Consider the following 16834-nt stretch of genomic DNA (forward strand, 5'->3'; position numbering starts at 1 on the left):
TAAGGAACGCATATCATTCAAAATAAAATAAACTTTGGCCCCAGATTCAAATTTTGCGCGCCATGGCCATAGTCATCTTCTTCCTCCAGCTCAAAGATTTTCAAAATCCTAACTCTCTGGTTTCTCAACTAAATGACATGATGTAAACATCAATCTTGTTCTAAATTTCCTCACGAATCCAGATATGTAACTAACATTTATTTATATGAACTATAGCTACCTAATTTCTCAGAAAACTCTAAGAACATATAAACCCTAAATTTGAAATTAAATGACAAACAAGATGAATAAATGCAAGATGATAGAGGGTTTTCAATCCTCTGATGATGCTAAACAAGATAGAATCGAGCTTTAACTCAGTGAGTGCTTAAATTAAAGAGGTGAAGTTCAGAAACTTACCTCTGAAAATGGAGGTCGTGAGGATGATTGAGAGCACCTGGGTTTGAATGAATGATCTCAATAGCTTCCTTGAGACTCAATGATGCTAACTGAATGCTTATTGGAGCTTGAATCCTCCTGAATTGCTCTATGGACCTCCCTCGATTTCAGCTTCAAGTGAACATGGAGGTTGTTGAATTTGGAGTTACAGATGAGCTGCAGCCATCTGGTTAGCTTCACTATGACCTGAGGAGTGTGCCTGGATGATTGGCTTGACTTGAAACCTCCTGAATCACTCTATGGACCTCCAACTGCAAATGCTCCAAAGTGAGAGCAACAATGGTGTTCCTCTACTTACAGAAGTGATCCAGGTGCTTGGATCACCTCAAATGACCTCCCTTGAGATGTTAGAATGCTCACTTTCCAAAGATAAGCTCTGGTTTGAAGAAATCGATTCTTCTTGCCAAAGAAATTTGAAAAACAATGAACATGAGAAGAGAAAGAGAAAGCAAGGAATATGGTTGCTTTGGTGTGCTTTTTGAATGAGAATGAGGCCTCTATTTATAGGCAAATGTCTCAGTACTGATTGGGAGAGTGAGCTTGCTTAGTGAAGCAAGTTTGGTTTCTTAGCCATGAAGAAATTTCAAAGAATATCCAAGTGTGATCATTGCATTTTCGAGCCACCTCCCCTATCCATTGATTCTATCTGATCTTAGGGGACAATTCAGATGCAAAGTGAGCTCTAATTGGTTGGTAAGAAGATTCCTTGGGTGATTCATCAATTTGCCATAAATTCTCAAAAGTAATCATTACATAATCACATGTTCTTGTTTTAGGAATCTTCTTCAATTATCATGGCATGGTGAAAATGAATGCATGGTATTGTTTCAGACATGTTATGGGTCGTGTAGCATCCATTAGTGAAGCAAAAATGCACAAAATTGCAAAGTTCCAATTTGCTCATGACCTATAATTTTACTTCATGAGGCCAACTTTGGACAAGCATAACTCTTAGCTCAAATTGAATTTGGAGAAGGTTGAACACAATTTGGAAAGCCCTAAACATCTACTTTAAATCATTAGTTTATGTCTTCTTCAGAATCATTTGGGAAATTTGTGAAAAATGAGCCCAAAGTTGGATGAAAACTAGGTTAAAACACTTAGAAAATTTTCTAAGTGTTTATGACCTAAAACTTCAAAATCTCCAAAACCCTTAAATGGTTGATCTTTTGAAAAAAGTTCCTTTGTAAGATGTTGTTTTATTTTGCAATATCTACAACTTTCATGTTGGAAGTTTTTTGAGTTGTGTAGGTGAAATTTTGAGTTCTCACCATGCCCTCAAAAACCATAATTCCCGACTTTTTGCTCCTTGATGAATTTCTTTGAATTTCTTTGGTCAAATGACTTTGACATCCATATATTGATGATATTGATCTTTGAAAGTCATTTTTTGACCAAAAACCTTAAAAGTCAATGATGATCCCACACAGTTGACTTTTCCTGACAAAGTGAATTTTTTGGGCTTTTGTGAAGAAACAAGATCTTCTCCTCAAATGAATGATGTAAATGGATTATATTGAGGTAGTAGAGATTCTTGAATCATGTATTGAGTTTTGGATCCATGCCCTGATTAAAAGTCAACCATCCTGGTGAATTAGGTCAAAAACCCTAATTGTCGACCATATGAAAATAATGACTGTAGACTTTGAATTGGGGTGTAATGTCCAGTGGATCTTGTCATATGAGTTATTTGTAGATGATTTATGTCTTTGAATGATCCCCTGGGGCTTTTTAGGGTTTCCCAAAGGTGATCCCTGATTTTAGTCCTTGATAGGCTCCAAACCCTAGTCTGTTGATCTGAGTAATCCTGTACTTAGATAACTGGGTGTCTTAATCAATCATAGGTGTAATAATGAGGATTTTGAGTCTTATGCTTGTATTAGAGACTAATCCTTCTATTGATTGATCCTTTGCCTGAATTTTCTTGTCTTTGAACACCCTCGATTGAATGCCAGACTGTCCTAGGTACTTACTTTCACTTGATGAAAATCCTGAAGATATGTCATCTCAGGGGGGTCAAAAATTAGGGTATGACACCTAGCACATACCCCAACAGCAAAGGCAATATCAGGTCTACTGGCTGTAAGATACAACAGACTTCCTATCATGCTTCTGTATAGACTTTGATCAACACTGGTTCCCTTTTCATCTTTGGACAGCTTCAAATGGGTAGGTGCTGGTGTCCTTTTGTGAGAAGCATTTTCCATTCCAAACTTTTTGACAATGTTTCTAGCATACTTGCTCTGAGAGAGAAAGATTGAGTCTTCCATCTGTTTGACTTGCAGCCCAAGGAAATAGGTTAATTCTCCAACTAGACTCATTTCAAATTCAGATTGCATCTGATCAACAAAATGTCTAGTCATCTTGTCTGACATCCCACCAAATACAATATCATCCACATAGATTTGAGCTATCAGAATCTTCCCTCCTTCGTCTTTAACAAAAAGAGTTTTATCTATCCCTCCTTTCCTGTATCCATTGCTAGTAAGAAACTCAGTTAGTCTCTCATACCAAGCTCTAGGAGCTTGTTTCAGACCGTAAAGAGCTTTTCTTAATTTGTATACATGATCAGGGTGGTTTGGATCTGCAAAACCTTTAGGTTGTTCTACATAGACTTCCTCATTCAAATATCCATTCAAGAAAGCACTCTTCACATCCATCTGGTATAGTTTGAATTTCAGAATACATGCAATCCCTAACAATAGCCTAATTGACTCAAGTCTGGCAACAGGAGCAAAAGTTTCATCAAAGTCAATTCCTTCAACTTGGGTGTATCCTTGAGCAACTAGCCTTGCTTTGTTTCTGATAACAGTTCCCAGTTCATCTGACTTGTTCTTGTAAACCCATTTAGTTCCAATGACATTAGTACCTTTAGGTCTTGGTACCAGCTCCCATACTTCATTTCTTTCAAACTGGCCTAGTTCTTCCTGCATGGCATTAATCCAGAACTCATCTGTTAATGCTTCCTTGACATTTTTAGGTTCAATTTTTGACACAAAACAAGAGTTTGAGACAACTTCTCTTGACCTTGTAATAACTCCACTGTTGAGATCTCCTATAATAAGATCTTTAGGATGATCTTTCTGAATTCTTATAGAAGGACTCTTGTTAGGGGGTTCAGTCTAAGCTTCTGAGATAGTGGGACTGCAATCATCTTCTCTTGTAGAACCTTCTGCTGTAAAATCCCAGAATGTTCCGACATCTTCTGTGACATCTGCTTGATTGTGAACATCATCAACCACAACATTTATGGATTCCATTATTATTTTGGTTCTTGAGTTGAATACTCTATAAGCTCTACTGTTTGTAGAGTAGCCCAGAAAGATTCCTTCATCACTCTTGGGATCCATCTTCCTCCTGTGATCTCTATCAACAAGAATGTAACACTTACTACCAAACACATGAAAGTATTTGACAGTGGGTTTTCTTCCCTTCCAGATCTCATATAGGGTGGTAGAGGTTCCTTTTCTTAAGGTAACTCTATTATGGACATAACAAGCAGTATTCATGGCTTCAGCCCAGAAGTAGATAGGAAGATTCTTAGCATGGATCATGGCTCTTGCTGATTCTTGAATAGTTCTATTCTTTCTTTCAACAACCCCATTTTGCTGTGGAGTAATAGGGGAAGAGAATTCATGATGTATTCCTTCAGAGGAGCAGAATTCAGCAAACTTTTGATTCTCAAATTCCTTTCCATGATCACTTCTAATTCTCACAACACCATTTTCTTTTTCTCTTTGAATTCTTTGACATAAGTCCTTGAAAACATCAAACACATCTGACTTTTCTCTGATGAAGTTTACCCAAGTGTACCTGGAGTAGTCATCCACAACCACATAAGCATATTTCTTTCCTCCAAGACTTTCTATTTGCATTGGTCCCATCAAGTCCATATGTAGAAGTTCAAGAACTCTGGAAGTAGTCAGATGTTTAACCTTTGGATGTGACATCCTGGTTTGTTTTCCTACCTGACATTCACCACATATTTTTCCTTCATCAATTTGTAGCTTAGGAATTCCTCTTACAGCATCCAGAGAAATAATTCTTTTCATACCTCTTAGATGAAGGTGACCAAGTTTTTGGTGCCACAGCTTTGCTTCTTCTTCTTTAGAACAAACAGTAGAATAGCTGGATTCATGAGACACCCACAAGTAGCAGTTATCTTTGGATCTGACACCCCTCATTACGACTTCCTTTTCTTCATTAATAACCACACACTCAGCTTTGGTGAAGTTGACTTGGTATCCTTGGTCACAGAGTTGACTGATGCTTATGAGATTGGCAGTCAGGCCTTTGACCAACAAAACACCTTCTAAACTTGGCACTCCTGAACAATCTAATTTTCCAACTCCTTTGATTTCTCCTTTAGCTCCATCACCAAAGGTTACATAACTAGTAGAATGACTCTTGATATCAACAAGCAGATTTTTGATTCCAGTCATGTGTCTGGAACATCCACTATCAAAATACCAGTCTTCTTTGGCTGAAACTCTAAGAGATGTATGGGCTATTAAAGCCATACTTTTAGGTTTCCATTGTTGCTTCTGGATGGGCATGATCTGCTTAGGTTTGTAAGAAGGAGCTTGATCTGGATATCCATATAGTCTGAAGCAGAAAGGCTTAATGTGTCCAAATCTTCCACAGTAATGACATCTCCATCTTTGAAACTTTCTCTTCATTTCACCTTTCTCGTGATGTTGAGTCACATGTTTTGACATCGGCTTCGACATCTCAGCTTCAGGTTTAGTTCTGCTACTATCTTGGACATATTTCTTTGTACCAACAAATCCTATACCAGACATATCCCTTGAACTTTTTCCAACCTGCAAGATCTCCTCCAACATATCCGTGCCACTGTTCAACATTTTTACTGATTTTGACATCTGATCAAGTTTGGATTGTAACAGGATAACTTCACCATTCAGTTCAGATATAGTTTCATTAAGCTCTTTGTTATCAGCCTCCAACTGGGCTATGTATTTCTTCTGCTTTTCACCTTGTTGACATACTTCAGCACTTCTGATACAGAGCTTTCTGTAGGAGGTTGCCAGTTCTTCAAAGGTTAGCTCATCTTCACTAGCATCTTCATCAGAATTGCAAACTCCAGTAAGGGCTGTGACATGTTTGGCTGATTCTTCTTCAAAATCACTCTCAGAATCTTCATCAGACCAGGAGACTGACAATCCTTTCTTTTGTTTCTTGAGATAAGTAGGGCATTCAGCTCTAATATGTCCATACCCTTCACATCCATGACATTGAATCCCTTTGTTGTGGTTGTACTTTTCTTCTGGTTTAACTCCTCTGCTAGAATCATAAGATCTACTGATGTCAGATGAGATGTTCTTGACATTAGGTCTTGGCTTATGATCCATTCTTCTTATAATTTTGTTGAATTGTTTGCCAAGCATAGCTATAGATTCAGATAGATTCTCTTCTCTACTTTCCTTAACTTCTTCTTGAGAGTTGGACACAAAAGCTATGCTTTTGTTCTTCTTTTCAGAATTTTCATTGATTCCCATCTCAAAGGTTTGAAGGGATCCAATTAACTCCTCTACTTTCATTTTGCTGATGTCCTGTGCCTCTTCTATGGCTGTAACTTTCATATCAAATCTCTTAGGTAGGGATCTAAGGATTTTCCTCACCAACTTTTCATCAGACATTTTTTCTCCCAAAGCTCCTGAGGTATTGGCAATATCGAGTAAATTCATATGAAAATCCTTAATACTTTCATCATCCCTCATCCTTAGATTTTCAAATTTTGTAGTTAGCAGTTGAAGTCTTGACATCTTCACTTTGGAGGTGCCCTCATGAGTAGTCTTTAGGATATCCCAGACATCTTTGGCTAGTTCACACTGGTGAACCAGTCTGAATATATTTTTGTCAATTCCATTGAATAAAGCATTTAGAGCTTTAGAGTTGCCAAGCGCCAATGCCTCTTCATCTTTGTCCCAATCTTCCTCTGGTTTAAGAGTTTTGTTGCCATCTTTATCAGTAATAACAGGATGTTCCCATCCTTTGTTCACAGCTCTCCATGCTTTGCTGTTCACGGATTTCAGAAAAGCCACCATGAGAGGTTTCCAATAATCATAATTAGAGCCATCCAGAATGGGTGGTCTCATTATAAATCCACCACCTTCTTTGTCCATCGAACCAGAAAATACTTTCCCTAGATCTCACCCAGTAAAAACAGGCAGGGTGCCTGCTCTGATGCCAATTAAAATTCTGGACTCAGACACGCGATGTCTTACAGGATGTCACGACATCACTATCTGAACGTTTTTAAACAAATGAACAAAGAGTAAACAGAAAACAACACAGGAAAATTGTTAACCCAGTTCGGTGCAAACACACCTACATCTGGGGGCTACCAAGTCAGGGAGGAAGTCCACTATAAGTAATATCAATTCAAGGTAATACAACTCAATATTACGCCTTTCACTTAATATCTATCCAATGCAACTTCAATCTAAACAACTTAGACCAGAGATCCTACTCACTCCCCCTCAATCACAGCAGTGATGAAAAACTAACAGACTAATAACAGAAGAAGACACTCTTCAAAAACACAACTTGATCTTGCTTAAAAGCTTTGATCAAGTACAATAGTACTCTTGCTTAAAAGCTTCGAGTACTTCTTACAACTCAAAACAAAAACCACTTAGACCAAGACAATCATCATGATGATTGTTTGGCTTACAAGAAAACTAACTCAACAAGACAGCAAAACTTCTGGACGGCAAACCCTAAAAACCTCAAAAAAACAACCTTTTCCAGCAGCTTCTTCAATTGATATAAATAACCTTGCAGCAGCTGGGCCTTGGATCCAATATTAGTTTTAAACCTAATTAAGATCATTTCCATAGAGCAAAGATCCTATGAACAACCATCGCATAAAGCTGATCTGAAACAAATCAATATCCAAAGTTTCCAAAAGAGGCGCCCAAAGTCTTAACAGATCAAATAACCATAACGAGATCATAATAAAACACAGCAGCTTAGGATGTCATGACATCGGCCTTGACATCAGGTAAAAACCTGCACAAGAAAAACTTCAAAACAATGCATGTCATGACACCAGGTTTGACATGATAAAGACACTATTTGTTTTACCAAAAAATACAGCCAATCAAACATCTACAATATCTACAATGTTCGCCAGCACTACTTTAGCGAATCTTTCAATTTCTGCCAAAATATATCTTTAGATTTTCTACAGTGCTTTTATTTAATGCAACGTATAGACCCTGAACATCCTTCGCAGCATCCTTGCCTCTAGACTTGACGTTTCCACTTCTCTAGCCATAATCATTATTGAACAGTGACGTCACTTTCTCCAAAACGTCAACTTAAGACGTGCGTGCATCAGTTTCATGATTACTTCTCAACTTCCAAGGGCGGGAAACGGCGGAAGCCATAACTTCTCTCTTTGGAAAACCAAACGCAGTCCAATCAATCATTAACAATTTAAAACCAACCTTCAGTATCCCCAGTCTATATAAAGGGTCTAATATTGCCTTCATTTCTTCATTCATGCGCTTTCTCTCCAAACTAAACACAGAAAAAGAAAACACACAACTTCTTTCTCAAAAAAAACCTTTCTTTTCCTTGCAATGGCTGAACCTCTTTCCTTTAATAACATCAAAGCCCTCCTCAAGAACGAGTTCAGACTTTTTGAGGATGAACTTGTTCGTAACTTCATTAACATCGAAACCCTCTTTGTTAATCAAGAACTAGACTTCTATTTTGGAGAAGTCTTGGAGGGTGCTATCTACCCCAACATGTTGGCGGAATTCTGGATGAATGCGTCCCTACGCATAGATCCTGAAGGTAGGACCACCATTGATTCTGCTATTCGACATGCTCGTCTTAGCATCACTCCCACCACTATTGCCAACCTCATGAGATGCAATAACTCTGGGGAAACTTTTGATGACAACAGTTTCAGCATGACTACTCATCTCATGTTGAGAACTCTTATGGATAACGACCGCTTCAGTGCCAAAGTTATCAGGATTTGGCACCAGATGCTCGTGGGAAACTTTCAACCCTGGAGGATTGATGAAAACAACATCATGGTTGAAGACTTGGAGTTTATCCTCTGTGGTCTTCGAGGGAAGAAAATTAACATTCCTTTGATGATCTTTAAAGGACTTGTTAAGGATGTCTCTATTGGTGTCAACCGTCAAGGGAGTGTGACCTGTCTTCCATACGGGAGACTCCTCAGTTACATTTTCCTTAAGAAAGGTGTAGTGAGGAGGATGCGCAATTCTGGAACCATGGATATGTTCGAAGCTGAACCCTCGCCTGTGTTGTCCTTGGAAGGTTTAGACCAAAGGATTAACTAGCAAGTAGTTACCTTAGGTTTTTTATGCTTTCTTTTCTTTTGTAATCTCAGATCCTGTTCTTTGGATCCCTTTTGTAATGCACGTACTCCTATGCTTTGAATGAAAAAATATTTTGGTGTCTCTTTAGACTCTTTTCCTTCCATTTAACAATCTATTTTGATTGCAAAGCCATTTTGATCAATGTGACATATATGCTTTGACACATGCGTGACCATTTTGACTTTCGTAGTACCCTGAGTATCTACGTTTTTGCAATCTTTACTTCGTACATACTTGGTTTATATCTCTTCAAATATTTCCCGTTTACTCTTAAGATCCTACGATCTTCTGCTAACTCTTCAATTTCGTAAGCATTGTTCGAAAATACTTTTAAGATTCGAAAGGGTCCTTCCCAATGTGGGGACCATTTACCAAGTGCCTGATTCTTTCGATCTATAGGTAAAATAACTTTCCAAACTAAGTCATTATTAACAAAAGTTTTACCTTTCACCTTTTTGTTGTATGCTCTGGACACTCTTTCCTTTTGCCTTTTTATCATTTCCAGTGCTCGAAGTCTGTCTTCGTCCAAATCTACTAACTCATTCATCATTAACTCCCAGTACACGTTGGGAGGAATGTCTGCTTGTCTTTGTATTCTTACCGATTGCAAATATATCTCAATTGGGAGTACTGCATCATGTCCAAATGTCAACTGGAAAGGAGTTGTATTTGTAGCTTCCTTTGGAGATGTTCGACAAGCCCAGAGTGCTTGATCTAAAGTCTTGTGCCAATTCTTGGGTTTCTTTCCCACATGTTTCTTAATAAGGCCAATTATTATTTTGTTTGTTGCTTCAACCTGTCCATTTGCTTGAGCGTAGTAAGGTGTAGAAGTAAATAACTTGAAACCTATTTCTTTGGCAAAGTCTTGCATTTTTCGTCCAGTAAAGACTGATCCCTGATCGGTTGTTATAATTTCTGGGATTCCAAACCTATATATAATATGTTTCTGAATAAACTCAATCACAACCTCTAGATCCACATTTGCCAGTGGTATTGCTTCGACCCATTTTGTGAAATAGTCTATTCCTACCAAAATGTACCTTTGACCTTTAGATGACTTGGGGTGAATTTCTCCAATCAAATCTAATGCCCATCCCCTAAAAGGCCACGGTTTTACTATCGTACTTAATTCGTTTGCTGGAGCGTGTTGGATACCTGCATGTTCTTGGCACTCTTGGCACCCTTTCGCAAACTCTATGCAATCTTTTAACATCGAAGGCCAATACATCCCATAACGAAACAAGAGCCATTTCATTTTGTGCCCTGCTTGATGTGCACCACATGCCCCACTATGTACGTTCGACAGAGCCAAGTATGCTTCTGCTTCACCCAAGCATTTCAACAATACCCCTTCAGGAGTTTTCTTGAACAATTCATTTCCCATCAGGAAATATGACAAGGCTCTATACTTGATTTTCCTATCTGTATCCGTCGAAGGATTTTTCAGATAGTTAATAATTGGACTCCTCCAATCTGTGTCTGCCAACGAGTCTATATTTAGTACTTCGAATTCTTCTTTGTTGGCATAACCCAATTGTGAGTTCTCTAGATCACTTGGAGAAAGTTTAGTCGACATTGCTCTTCCTCTTACTTCAATCAATTCCTTCAACTTTTCTTTTGATACTTTATATCCTGAAGCTAATTGTGCCAAGTCGTTTGCTTCGTGGTTATTCACCCTTGATACGTGTTTTAATTCCACATATTCGAATCTCTTGAGTAGCCTATTTGCAATGACAAAGTACATGATCAAATTCTCTTTGATACACTTGTATTCCTTTGTCAATTGTTTGATGACCAATTCGGAGTCTCCTTTAATTTCGACTCTGGTTGCCCCCAATTCTAACAAAGCCTCAAGTCCAGCAATTAATGCTTCGTATTCAGCTTCATTGTTGGAGCATAATGGACCTTCGATTTTATACTTGAGCTTTGTTGGAATTCCATCAGGAGAAATTATCAACATTCCAACTCCAGTACCCTCTCTATGCGTTGAACCATCGAAGTATAACTTCCAAGGTTTTAAGTCCACATAATGCTGATGATTCTCAAACACCGCATGGTCGACAATGAAGTCTGACACAATTTGACCTTTCATTGCCTTGAGAGGCTGAAATATTAATGAATATTCAGTAAGGGCCAAAGCCCACTTGCCAATTCGACTATGTAGTATTGGCTTAGATAACATATGTTTAATAACATCACAATGAGATGAAACGTAAACATCAACTGGCTTTATATAATACTTAAGTTTGATACAGGAGAAATACAAGCAAAGGCAGAGCTTTTCTATATCAGTATATCTAGTCTCTGCATCATTGAGTACTCTACTTAAGTAATAAATGGCTCTTTCGATGCCATTCTCATCTTCTTGTGCCAGCATGCTGCCTATTGTTTTATCTGATGCTGAAATGTATAGGCGCATATGCTTCTTCCCATTTGGGGGAGACAGAATTGGTGGACAAGTCAAGTATTGCTTTATCTGATCGAAAGCTTCTTGATGTTCAGCGCGCCATTCAAACTTTCCTTGCTTAAGCCGTAGTAGAGGTGAGAAAACTTGCGTGCGTCCACTCAAGTTAGAGATAAATCTCCTTAAGAAATTTATCTTACCCAATAATGATTGTAGTTCTTTCTTCGTGGATGGAGACTTGGTCTCCACAATGGCTTTTGTCTTGTTCTGGTTAATTTCTATCCCTTTTTTGTGGACTACGAAACCCAAGAAATCACCTGCCTGCACAAAGAAAGCACATTTGAGGGGGTTCATCTTCAAGCCATATCTCCTCATTCTTTCGAATGATTGGCTCAGATGATCGAGATGACTCATACCTGAGGTAGATTTTACCACAATGTCATCTATATATACTTGCATGAATGTTTCTATAAAGTCATGAAATATAGAATTCATTGCTCTTTGATAAGTTGCCCCAGCATTTTTCAAACCAAAAGGCATCACAACCCATTCGTAAGTGCCTATTGCCCCTGGGCAACGAAATGCTGTTTTGGATACATCATCTTCTGCTATAAAGATTTGATTGTATCCCGAATATCCATCCAACATGCTCAAATACTCAAAACCTGCGGCTGAGTCTACTAGCATTTCCGCTACAGGCATGGGATACTCGTCTTTAGGAGTAGCTGCATTAAGGTCACGAAAATCTATGCATACTCTTAATGAGCCATTCTTTTTAATTACAGGTACTATATTAGCAATCCATTCAACATACCTTGTAGTTTGGATAAATTTGCAACGCAAGAGCCTTTCGACCTCTGCTTTAATCTTCGAGTGAATCTCTGGCGCGAATCTTCTGGGAGTTTGCTTTATAGGCTTCTTCCCTTCTTTTATTGGTAATTTTAATTCGACTAAGTCTCTTCCTAGACCAGGCATCTCATCATAATCCCAAGCAAAACAATCTCTGTTTTCTTTCAGCATTTTGATGACCGTTGCTTTTAATTCTGGTTCTAGTTTTGCGCTGATATATGTTATCCTTTTTTGATCATTGTCTCCAAGATTTACTTCCTCAAGTGGATCTTGGGCCAAATTCTTTATGTTCGACGCCATTGGGTCTTTTTCGAATCCCAAAGGTTCCTCGTCGTATATTGCATCTAACCTTTGATTTGGTTCTTCTCTTATGATCTCTTCGTCTGGAGCCGTGTCTTCAGAGAGTTCGAAACTCGTACGTATCTCCGATTCTGTTATTCCTTCTTTGGTTAGAACTGCATCTATCTTTGTATCTGATAGTTCGGCTTCGAGAGCCGCCTTCCTTTTGTTCTCGGCCACATAGGCCGAAATCTTTTCGAAGAACGAAGACTCAGACATGATTAATGTCATCGTCCCAGCCTGTTGGCCGTACTGTCGGATAATTCTCCAATGGTGCTGTATCTGCTGGACCATCCATGATCTCTCTATCCCATTGGAATCCATTTGGGTGTGAAGTTAAATAGTACAATGCATTCTTATTTGGGGTATACATTTCTTCTGCAGCATGACAAGGGCCTATGTTTGCCAGGTTCCTATCGAAGTTGGTTTTATTCACCTGGTTGACTTCAGCCATATAGTAACTCTGATCACCTTCGATATTCTCCACTATACCATCTTCCCTCCAAATTGTCACCCTCTGATGCATTGTTGAGGGCACAGCTGCTACCCCATGAATCCATTCTCTACCAAGCAAAAGGTTGTAGTTTGCTTTTGCTGGTATAACCATAAACATAGTTGGCCTAGTAACTGAGCCTACTGTCAAATTGACCTGAACGACTCCCAGTGTTTGTCCAATTTTGCCTTCGTAGTTAGATAAAACCATGTTATGTGGCCTTATATCCGTATCGAACATACCAATTCTCTTTAGCATGTATTGGGGCATTAGGTTCACTGCTGCTCCCCCATCAACTAGGACTTTATTAATGCCAACATTCTCAATCTTTGCCCTGATATAGAGTGGCCTCAAATGATTTCGCATACCCTCATCAGGCCTTTCGAAGAAAGCATTCTGTTCTTCAACTGCACCATTATTCAGCACATAGTAACACACAGGTCTGTGTTTTGCCATTTCTTCGATATCAGCCTCTTCATAGTCTTCCACTTCAGTTTCCTAATTAAACTCGTGAGGGAGTACGGATACAACATTGCAATTCAAGTTTATAGATGACACTCCATCAAAATCAAAATCATTTGTCATTCTATCCTCTTCTTTCCAGGAATTTGAACGCATCTTTTCTTCTTCATCCAAGAGTTTTTTAGCTTCGAATAATCTGTGTTCCACCGGAGGTTTGTTTGACTTTGCCCCCTGGTGTGGGACTTGGTTGCTACTAGATTCTCCAGTTTCTCTTGGCCTGTATTCCTTCTAAGCCTTTTTTATTCTCTGATGCCTTCTCCACTAGGACCGAGACATAGGATTTTTTCCTTTATAATTCTCCAATCGATACGCCTCTCGACTTGGCCTTTGAAATTGTTTCCTATATGCCATTGCAGTTCTCCCTCCTTGGTCCCAACTTCGCCATTTGTTGGTTCTTGCATCAGCTTGCACCCACCTATCCCTGGGTGCATCTGCGGGGATTTTGAATGTTACCCTTCGAGCTCTGGGGTGTGGGCTATCAGGCCTCTCTGTTGGAGTCCATATGTCGAAACCGTACAGGTTAGGACGCAACCCCTGAGTTTCTCGACTCATGTAGCAATACACACGTTCGAATGATCGTGCTAGCATTTCATCATAGACTGCCCCACATCTGGGGCACAGAGCAACTTTAGTGTTTCCTTTGTGGCATCTGACCAAAAATCCTACTAAGCTTTCCTCCATCCTTGGGTACAGTTGTAGTAGGGGATTTGGCTCTCTTCCTGGGTGTTCCCATCTTTCACGTCGAGCCCTTTCGAAGTTGGCTTCGACCTTTCGATTCAGCATGATCGAACACCTTGGACACATCCATTGTTTACCACCATTTCTCTCATGGCAATTCCAGAGGTAGTCTTTGAGGCTCTCAGTTTTGGAGGAACTTCGATGCCCCCATTTTGCCTCGTCAGCCATGTCTCTAGTTCGCCAAACTCAGACACTGGGCATCTGGCGCTGACCATGTTAACCACCGCTGGAGGAACTTCAGAGATTTGGATTTTCTGGAGTTTCATCCTGAGGTCTTCAGTGGCCTCACTGTTTTCTTCTTTCGATGCTTCAGTTATCTCTGTCTTGGAAGATTCTTCAACATCAGTATTGAAGACTATGTCACCATTTAGGCTTTCAGTAGCCTGCTTTCCATTGAACATTGTTTTAGTTTCCACAACTTCGACTTCAGATGCCTCCACCATGTTGATATCTTCTACCTCACAGAGGCTAGCGTCAGCAATGTTCAGGGGATTGGTATCGACCCTCATGTGACTCTTGGTCTTGTCAGCAAACTTCAACCTTCCATCATTGATAGCATTTTGAATTAAATCCCTGAAAAGAAAACATTGAGAAGTTTTATGGCCTAAAAAACCATGATATTTATAAAAACCTCTTTTCTTCCGTTGTTCCAACGGAGGAATTTTGGAATTTGGAGGCAGTATCATTTGGCCATCTTTTACCAGTAAATCAAATATTTCATCACACTTGGTAACGTCGAATGTATAAGTTTTCTTAGGGAACCTATCATTCTTATCGTTTTCTACTGGGTTTTTTCCATTTGCAGGATTTAGCAATTTGCAGGCATAAGGTGGCGCCTCTTTCAACTCAGCCAAGTCTATTTCGACTTCTTCAGGGCTATATGAGTCATTGAAAGACTCATCATCAGCGTCTTCGGCTTCGACATACGCTACCCTTTCCTTCTTATAACTTTTATTTGCCCTAACTTTTTCTGCCTTCAGACGTTCGACCTGTCGAACCCTGTCTGCTAATTGGGCCATGTCCCTAAGGTATTGGGTATCTAGTTTCTTTCTTATTGAATAATCTAGACCCCCCGCAGCCATCTCGACAAGTTCATGCTTTGGGACTGTTGTAAAACACCTTGATTTCAACAGACGGAACCTATTCAAGTAGTCATCAATTGTTTCTGTGAATTTTCTCTTAACACTGGCCAATTCTTTCAAACTTATCTTAGTTTGGCCCATATAGAATTGCTCATGGAACAACCTTTCTAAGTATGCCCACGCATCTATCGAATTTGGTGGCAAAGTAGTAAACCAAATGAAGGCATTTTTTGTCAGCGAACTAGGGAAATATTTGATCCTTAAATCCTCGTTTCCCGCTAAGTCTCCTGCTTCTGTCAAATATCTAGCAATATGTTCCACCGTTGACTCATTAGTTTCGCCTGAAAAATTTGTAAATTTGGGTACCTTAGTGCCCCTAGGCAATTCTGTCTGCATGATATAATCTGATATAGGGGATGTATAATTTGGACGTCTAAGTCCAGTACTAAGGCCATTATTGGCCATAACCCTTTCTATCATGGCAGTTAAGTTATTTTCTGTAGCCAGATTTTCTCTTCTGACTCTTTGGACAACCTCATCTGGGTGTTCGTTCCTACCCACAACCCTTAATCTGGGTCGCTCCTCCTCCGTTTCCTGTCGAACGGGGATGGTTCTTTGATTTGAAGCCTCTAAGTTAATTACTGGAGTTCCTTCGATCGTCTATGTTCTTCATGAGGGGCCTACATCCCTAGTGGCTGTCCTAGATAACGGAACTATATCTTGTACACGTTCCATAATGGGCCTCTCTTCTTGATTCGAAGGCTGTTTGTCTTTCCTTCTAGGTGGTGTTACTCCCATGAACTCTGCCATTCGATTCATTTGAGATGATATCTTTTGGAAAGTCTCCACGTTTTCCCTATTTGTAGTAGCAATATTTGTCACTAGTGGGTTTAAAATTGAAGTCAATTCTCTGGCCAAAGCCCCTAGCATATCATGGTTGCTTGCATCCTTTTCTTGTCGAAATGCTGTTTGGTTATTTGTGGTAAAGTGGGGCATCTGGGTAGAAAAACTAGTGTTGTGTGCACTTCGACCCACTGAACCAACATTCGGTGAAAATGTCGCATTGTTAGTTGGGGCATATATAGGTCCTGCCCCTCGTACGCCCGTTCCATATTGGTATGGCATTCCATATGGATTATTTGGTCTCCATTCGAAAGCAGAATTCGTGCCTTGACCAAACAAATTGTTTGCAGCATTTGTCGAGGAAAATGGTACGTCCTCTGCACTTGTGGATGAGGGTGCGGTTGTCGACACTGAAACTGGAATAGTCCCTGAGGGTCCTGTATTATTTTCAGGCATAGCCTGGGAATTATCTGCAGGTCTTGATCCATTTGGACCCGTTGTATCCGGTGTTCCTTGAGTGGAAGTCAAATTTGCCGCTCCTGATCCTGAACCTTGTGGGGGATCTTGATCACCCCCTGCACTGGCCGTAACGACCATTTTCCTGTTGTACCTTCGTTTGGGAATCGGCTGTGCACTGTTCGTTAATTTACCGTTCCTAAGGTTCATACAAGGTCTTGATATTGTCTAGACAAAAATAAAGCAATTGATTAAAACAATCCGCTTGACACTGTCCCACTGGGCG

This window comes from Vicia villosa, unplaced genomic scaffold (genome assembly GCF_029867415.1).
Source record: "Vicia villosa cultivar HV-30 ecotype Madison, WI unplaced genomic scaffold, Vvil1.0 ctg.002310F_1_1, whole genome shotgun sequence".
Taxonomy (NCBI): domain Eukaryota; kingdom Viridiplantae; phylum Streptophyta; class Magnoliopsida; order Fabales; family Fabaceae; genus Vicia; species Vicia villosa.